We start from the raw sequence: 6,000 nt of genomic DNA on the forward strand, positions 1-6,000 counted from the left end.
AGAGACCCATTTGGCAGGCAACTAAGGGAAGCCTCACGCTGGCAGCCAGCCGCAAGATGAGCCCTAGTCTGGTAGCTCACACAGAACTGAATCCTGCCAATAACTATGTGAGCTTCCCCATTTGAGCCTCAGATGAGACCCCAGCCCTGGCTCGCACCTGGATTGCAGCCTCGTGAGAGACCTTGAAGCAGAAGACCCACTAAGTTATGCCTAGATTCCTGACCTACAGAAACTATGAGATAATGTGTTCTTGTAAGCTGCTAAGTTTGTAGTAATTTATATTGCTACAATAGATAACTAATACAGAACCAAAAAAGAATGTCCACTATCTCATTAATAATTGTTCATTTTATTTATTTATTTTTTAGAGAAAGAGAAAGGATGACTGGGGCAGGGAGGGATAGGGGGAGAGGGAGAGACAATCTTAAGCAGGTTCCATGCCTGATGTGCAGAGCCTGACATAGGGCTCAGTCTCATGACCCTGAGATCATGACCTGAGCTGAAATCAAGAGTCAGACGCTTAACCAACCCAGGGACCCCAATAATTGTTTAATATTGATTACATTTGAAATGATAGTATTTTGGATATATTAGTTTAGATGGAATATTTTACCAAAATTAATTTTACCTTTTTTAAAAAACTTTTTTAATGTGGCTACTAGAAAATTGAAAATTTAAAATATGTGGCTTGCATTATACATCACTGGCATAGAACTCCAAGGACACAAGAATTTCATGGAGTTTATGCAGCCCAGCATGCTGGAGAGAGTGGGTTATTATATCCGAGCAGCACCCTGTCACTTACTGGGGCATGCTATTGAAACAGAAAATAGTCTATCACTTCTGGAAAAGAATGATTCACTCTTTTTGAAGAGGGGGGAAACTGCTGTATAATTTTTGCCCAGAGGTAAAATCTGCTTAGTCTTCTTACTTTTGGATGCTGCCTTCAGGGTTTAATTTGTTTCAAATTAAGAGCAGGTGGCAGATGCAATTAAAGGGAAAAAAAACAATTGCAAATTAAGCATGATTTTTAAAACTTATTTGCAATGGCAGCTACACATTCAGGGAATAAATGCTAATTATTTTGAATTATTTGTTTACTCATTGTGTCATATGTGTGCCATTTACTGATTAATGCTTTACAACTTACGCTACATCCTTTATTGCTAATTAATAAAGCTAAAATGTAGGGTGCCTGGTTGGCTCAGTCAGTAGACCGTGCGATTCTTGATCTCAGGGTTATGAGTTCAAGCCCCACGTTGGATATGGAGCCTACTTAAAAAAAAAAAAAGCTAAAATGCTGTGGCTGGTGATTCTGAGTTCCAGGAGACTCTTCAAACCCTACCCCCTCTGAAAGATCTGATTTCCCCCAGGTGTGTGCGCACATGTGCCTCCCCAGGGAATTGCTGCTGCTATGAATGTAGATTGTTATAACCCTCCAGTGTGCTGGGATGGAAAAAAGTAGGTGTTGAGAATAGCTAAAAGGTAATCAAGACGTTTGAGTACCCTGGGTAGAGTAACTCATTGTTATGCCTTTAAACATATTAGCTTAAAATATTTGTACCTTCCTGTAGAGGAGAGTTTGAGGAATTTAGGGAAGAATGAGGAATTCTCTGTGGCAGCATCATCCTACATGTCTTCTATTATCTCAAGCAAATTAACCAGCAAAACAAAACAAACAAAACAGGTTAACAGTTTTGGTATTATTTCATTCAAATACTTCCCCGAGTATCTATCAAATATTTCTTCAAACCACATACATAATTCGCCAGAGCAGAGGGTTTTAAATAAAACATTTTCTGGGGCACCTGGGTGGCTCAGTCGGTTAAGCGTCCCACTGTTGATTTTGGCTCAGGTCATGATCTCAGGGTCTTGAGATCGAGCCTCACATCCATGCTGGGTGTGGAGCCTGCTTAAGATTCTCTCTCCCACTGCCCCTCCCCGTGCCCCAGCTCTCTCCCTCTCTCTCTAAAATAAATAAACCTAAAAAAAAAAGGGGAATTCCAAATGGTTAATAAAGAGCTGAAAAAAAGTTTAATCTCACTGACAGTGAAAATGCAAATAAAAATGACATCTTTTTTCCAACAAAATTAAAAAATATCTTTTACACTATAATTCTCACATTTAGCAAAGGTTTGCGAATTAGGGACTCTCACTAGTGTTGTGAGTATAAATTTCTAGAGGACAATTTGGCAGTTTATTTTCAAGACCCAAACTTCCACTTTTAGGAATATATCATAAGAAAATAACTGGAAATGAAAACAGAACACATGCATAAGGATGTTTATAATATAATGTATAATAGAAATAAATGTCCAATTAGAATATTGTACAGTCATTATGAATAATGTTTTGAAGAATATATAATGACAAAAATTTGGTAAAACCTGCCAAAAACATGTTCTGAAATAACACAAATTCAGGTACAAAGTGATTGCATCTCATCCTCATCAGTTCCCTTTCTCTGCTGGGGTACACTAGAGTCCTTATCTTTTGGGGTGTGGGGAATGTAGGAGGACAAGGCTGGTCTGGGAAATGAGACATCCCTTCTTGGGAAGCAGGGAAGTGGAGTTTTGCTCCAGTGTTTTTGTAGCTCCAAAAGATTCTAGAAATTGCCATTGCTATCCTGGAAGTCCTGTCAACCCCTGAACCCAGAATCATCCCCATCAATATTTGAAGCAGACAGATGCCACCAGGTGCACCAAACTGAAGCCAGCACTTGGGTGGGTTTAGATTTGACTGGCCACCTGCACAGGTCATTCCAATCATTTCATTAACCTTATAGTGATGTGACTTCAAATTTTGTGGTTAAATTTTTTACTGTTTTCTACTGAGTGAAAAAAGCAAGATAGAAAATTTTATGCACATTTGCTCCTAATTCAGCAAAACAAATAAACTCTAAATATACAGATAGAAAAAGCAAAAATAAATTTACAAATTTATTAGTGGTTACTTCTGATTAGTGAGCTATGGGTAATTTTAATATTCTTTCTTTTAAATTCAAGTGTAATTAACAGTGTTATATTAGTTTCAGGTGTACAATATAATGATATTCTTTATTATACTTTTCTGCATTTTTCAAATTTTTTCTACATTGGACACATTACTTTTAAAATCTGAAGAAATACTTATAAAAGAATATTTAGAGGAGGGCACCTGACTAGCTTAGTCAGTAGAGCACGTGACTGCTGATCTCTGGGTTGTAAGTTCGAGCCTCTCACTGGGAGTGCAGAGATTACTTAAAAATAAAATCTTAAAAAAAAATCTTAAAATCTTAAAAAAATTTGAAAGGAACTTTTTTTTAAACTCAAAGATCTACATGCAAATATATGCTCTCAATAGAGAAATCGCTCTTCAATCTAGCTAATTAAATTCATCTGGTTTTTATTTTAACGGCTGACTATTACAGAATGCGGCTTCCTTGGAGTGACATCTTAAGACTATTGGATAAGACGGAAGCAGCATCTGCTTTAGATATTGTTGAGTGGAATCTTGAACGACTGCGTTAACAGATTCAGAAAGGATTTCACAAAGTCTGAAAATGTGGTCCCTGTTTCAGGTTTAGTGTAACATTTCATTAAACTACCATTGTATTATATGTTACAACATTCTTTTGGTTAATAAAAATCTTTAATCCAATCATCCTGGCCACTTAAAACTTTAGTCATCTCTTGGCGCATAAGGGACCCTCTTGCTTTAAACCTAACAGAAAGTGAAAAACCTGGAAAAACAAAGAGACGTGGAAATAAGACTGAAAGTCATCTGGGTATGAAAAATGCACATAACTTTCCCACTCTTTCAATTGCATTATTTCCATGCAAAGGACCATTTCGGGTCCACATGCAAATGGCAAATGATGTATAGCACTTTTGTGGGCTGGAGATTCTTTTCTGTGAGGCGGAAGTGAGATTTCAATTATTTACACTAGAATTTAATGACCCTATTAGGCCTTGACTCCGCCTCCTGCCCAGGAGTGGAAGGGGGATCTTAAAAAGATCCCTCAAAGGGAATGAGCCCACCCAGCTCAGGCCTTCCTCGGGGGGGAAAAGCGAGGCCCAACCCCAAGCTTTTCTTCCTCCCCAACTGGATGCTCTGCAGGGAGAATAAAATGAGGAAGCTGAAGCTTTGCCCGGGGATTTTTCATTATTTTTTTCTACAGCTCAGTTCTTAATTTTTCTTCGTTTTTCCTGGGAGCTTTTTTGCCTGTGTCATCTGGACCTGAGAGAACTGGTCTCACTTGTCATAGGATGGATGAAATGAGGTAATACTATAATTTCTGTTAAAGAGCCTGTGAATGATGGAAGGAGGGCTCCTGAGGAGGGGGAGGGGCATCCCGAGGCCCCTGGGGCTGGAGAAGGTGGGCTTTCTACTCCCTTGTTTTGTGGGAGTCCAGGAGGGAAGGCCCCAGAATGTGCTGGGTTATTAATTTATTTAAATGACTTTATCTATTTGTGAATGAATGATACAAAATTCAAAAAGTGCAAACCAGTATGTAATGAAAAATGGGTCTTACTTTTCTGCCCTGGCCAGCCAGTTCCCCTCCTTGGCGGCAAGCACTGCTATCAATTTCTTGTGTATCTCTGGAAATACTCTTTTTCTGTCTAGTTTTGTTTTGCTTTGTTTTGTTTTTAAACACAGATAATATACTGTACATACTGTTCTGTACTTTTTTTTCATTTAAGAATTTATCTTGGAGATTTTTCTTTGTAGTACTTGTAATGCTCTTTTTCTCTTTTAAATGACATAATATTTCATGATAAGGATATGCTATCATTTCTACAGCTGGGCCTTGGCCTTTGGATAATCAGTTGATTTCCAATCCTTTGTGGTTATAAACAGTGCTGCAACAGATCTTTGAACACATATCCTTTTGCATTTCTGCAAATACATGTGTAGGCTAAATTCATAAAATTAGAATTGTTAGGTCTAAGGGGACATGTATTTTTAATACTGATAGATGTCAAATTCCTTTCCATAATCCCATCAGCATTGATGATAGGGCCTGATTTCTCACATCCTTGCCAACACAATGGAGACACTGAATTTAAATTCTGGCCAAAGAGATTAAGAGTTGCTTCCTTTTTTTTTTTTTTTTTTTTTTCATTTCCTTAAGGAAAAAATCCCCGGATGCTAGAGGTAGGCATCCTACTACCCAATTTGCAACTGAAAATGCACAGATGCAATTCTGTGCAAACAATTCTTTCACTTTACATTTGTTTTCTTATTTGGATGGAGCTTAAGACCTGAGAGAATTTCTTTGAGAGACTCTAGAGGGAAAAAAAGAACTAAAAGTTAAAGAAGTTCATTGTGGTTTATTAGCTTTATAGGGCTTCAAAAATTCAGGGCTTTTAAAATCAGCACAAAGGAGTTTTTATTGTTTGACAGTTAGAGCTGAGGGGGGTCCTTATGGCCAGCAGGGGGCAGCATGTCCCCACAGAGTCAGGCTGAGCCTCCACCAGCCGACTGAGCGAGCTCCAGCACGGGACTTAGAACCCATTCAGTCAGAAGCACTAATTCACTTTTTTACCTTCACTGTCAACTCACTGTTGAAAACAGGCTGGAGTTCCTGAGTACAGAACAAGGCTTAGCTAAAAAATCAGGATAAATTAAAATGTTAAATGCCAGCCAAATCTAGGGTGGCATGAAATAAGGGGGAAGAATACTGTGAACATAAATAAGAATAGCACCATATTGTAAGATAGAATTTAAATGAAATATTTGATTATCCCAGCCACCATTTCTGGTATAAAGCACAGAAGGACTATCCTTTATTGGATTAATATATTTCATATCCATTTTTCTGAGAAATGCTGAAAATGTCAAATAATATCTTCTGTTCCCCTAGAAATAGGATTAATTAGTTCACCTTAAAAAGCAAATTAACCTGCTCCCTTAATATGAGTCCATTCAACCAGCAAATACGGATTGAATGCTAGGTGCAGAGGATATGAGGTAGAGAAGACATGGTCTCCGCTCTTGCTGGCAAAGCAAACACCTGGG

General features: G+C 38.1%; 1 long non-coding RNA gene across 1 annotated transcript in view; it reads left to right on the forward strand.

Moving 5' to 3' along the window:
* LOC118540639 (uncharacterized) overlaps window positions 1-3,577 on the forward strand; it is a 30,214-nt gene extending 26,637 nt beyond the window's left edge. Inside the window, exon 5 of the long non-coding RNA XR_013440911.1 lies at window positions 3,410-3,577. This is a non-coding gene — a long non-coding RNA (uncharacterized LOC118540639). The remainder of the gene's footprint in view (window positions 1-3,409) is intronic.
* The last annotated feature ends 2,423 nt before the right edge of the window (window positions 3,578-6,000 follow it).

This window comes from Halichoerus grypus, chromosome 9 (assembly GCF_964656455.1).
Source record: "Halichoerus grypus chromosome 9, mHalGry1.hap1.1, whole genome shotgun sequence".
NCBI classification, from domain to species: domain Eukaryota; kingdom Metazoa; phylum Chordata; class Mammalia; order Carnivora; family Phocidae; genus Halichoerus; species Halichoerus grypus.